This window comes from Orycteropus afer, unplaced genomic scaffold (genome assembly GCF_000298275.1).
Source record: "Orycteropus afer afer isolate SDZICR_OR568_19922 unplaced genomic scaffold, OryAfe1.0 scaffold00558, whole genome shotgun sequence".
In the NCBI taxonomy this organism is placed as follows: Eukaryota; Metazoa; Chordata; class Mammalia; order Tubulidentata; family Orycteropodidae; genus Orycteropus; species Orycteropus afer.
The window spans coordinates 1019378-1021623 of NW_006922145.1; the positions used below are offsets into that span (position 1 = coordinate 1019378).

General features: G+C 47.6%; 1 protein-coding gene across 1 annotated transcript in view; it reads right to left on the reverse strand.

Moving 5' to 3' along the window:
- The window catches only part of FRY (FRY microtubule binding protein), a 571437-nt gene that overhangs the window by 244556 nt on the left and 324635 nt on the right, over positions 1-2246 (reverse strand). The gene's annotated exons all lie outside the window — the stretch shown is intronic.

Here is a 2246-nt window from a genome sequence, read left to right on the forward strand (position 1 = left end):
GCAGTGGGTGTGGTTTGGGCTTTGCTTCTGTAAAGACTGACAGCCTTGTTAACTCTCTGGGGCAGTTCCACTCTGTCCTCCAGGGGCGCTGTCAGTCAGAATTGACTCGATGGTAGTAGGTTTGGCTTTGGTTTAGCAGATACAAAATTTATTTACTTAGAAACTTTATAAAAACAGAGACTCTTGGGAGGTATGTGGTAGTGTTGTCAGCTCTTGACTCATGGTGACCCCATGTACAATGGGATCAGACTTGGTGATCTGTAACCTAGTCTAACCAGCTAACCGACCTTTCCTCCTCATCCATCTTAGTCTCGAAGCTCTGCTGAGACCCGTTCAGTGTCCCAGCAATATGCGAGCTCCCGCTGATGGACGGGTGGTGGCTGTGCTCGAGGGTTGTATATATCCGTGTATAAATGAGAAGGTTTCAAAGCACTGTGGCTGGTTGAAGGAAGCAATGTACCAGACACGTCCTTGACCCAGTCTGGTGTAAGGGCAGTTAAGAACATGGGGCTTTAAAAACCCACTGCCATCAAGCCCATTCTGACTCACAGTGCCCTGTAGGACAGAGCAGAAATGCCCCTTAGGGTTTCCAAGGCTGTCATCTTAGAGAAGCAGGCTGCCTCGTCTTCTTCCTGGGCACCTGCAGCTGGGTTCCAACCACTGACCTTTTGGTGAGCAGCCAAATGCATTAACCACCACACCAGGAGGTACATGTGGGTTGGAATTCTGGCTCTGTCCTGTGCAAGGTGTTGATTTGGGGCAAGGCATTTGACCACTCAACCCCTCAGTGGTCGTGTCTATACACTAGAATAGAAACAGCAGCAATCCTTAAGTGAAAAGGTACCCTCGTGGCATCGTGAATAAGCACTTCTCTGCTAACTGAAGGGATGGAGGTTTGAACCCACCCAGTGGTTCCGCAGGGGAAAAGACCACACGATCTGTTCCCGTAAGATTGTTGTTGTTGTTATGTGCCGTCAAGTTGGATCCAACTCATAGTGATCCCTCCTTGGGTTTCTGAGGCAGTATCAGTATGGAAGTAGATTGCCCAACCTTTCTTCCAAGGAGTGGCTGGTGGTTTTGAACCGCCAGCCTTCTGGTTCGCAGTCAAGTGCCTTAGGCACTATGCTACCAGAGCTCCTCCATAAAGATTACAAACCTAGGAAACCATATGGGGCAGTCATACAGGGTTGTTATAGGTGTAAACTGACTTAACCATACCCAACATCAACAACAATAATTCTGATGTTTTTGTGAGAACTAAAGGAGGTAATGTGTGAAAAGCGCTTAGCAGAGTCTGGACACATGAATGGTAATTATTATTATTGCTGTCATAATCAGAAATGGGAAGGAGGTTTATCAAAGTATAGCCTGTCTTAGAGATCTGTTTACCAGCTGCCCGAATGGAGTCCTGAGAAAGGTAGTGGGAGGTATGGGAAGGCAAGGAACTGTAATGAGCTTGCAGATACCTGGAAAGCCCTGTGACAGTGAGGATCTCATAAAACAAGGCCACTTTGTTCAAAGAAAATGGCACTGGCCTTTTGCTACAGGAGTATGTGACGTCAAGGCCAGTCCTCCCCCTCCCCACTCATGCACTGGCCACCGGGGCCTACCATGAATGAGCGGGAGAGAGGGACCTGGCATGACTATGCCTCATTACAGACTGGCTGCCCCCAACTCAAGAGGCCAGGGTCCGACAGGGCGCCATTTGTCCCCCACTGTTGAGATCAAACAAGGTTCCATTAGTCAGAATGCTTGGCATGTTGGTCATTGTCAATGGACTGCATCACTGTTTCAGATCATTCTCCACCATAAATGAGTAAATCCTCCTTCACTACGTGTGTGCTGAACGGATGATGAACAGTGGCCCCTAACCACAATGACTCTTCACACTCTTCACTCCTGGACCAACACGCCATCTTGCAGAGAACCAAGAATTATTATTTCTCTACCATTCTCAAAACACATGACTTATTTCTAATATGTGAAGAGTCACATTACTTAATTAAAAACCCAATAACACATCAAGAAATATTTGCTGCCACCATGTGTAATACAAAAGCACATAAAATAACAATGTGGCGTTGGGTGCTGTTGAGTTTGACTCCTAGAGACCCCATGTGACAAAATGGAACTGCCCCACAGGTTTCCTAGGCTGTCAGTTTTCACAGAAGCAAAGCCCAAACCACACCCACTGCCCTGGAGTCGATTCTGACCCACAGCGCCCCTAGAGGACAGAGTGGAACTGC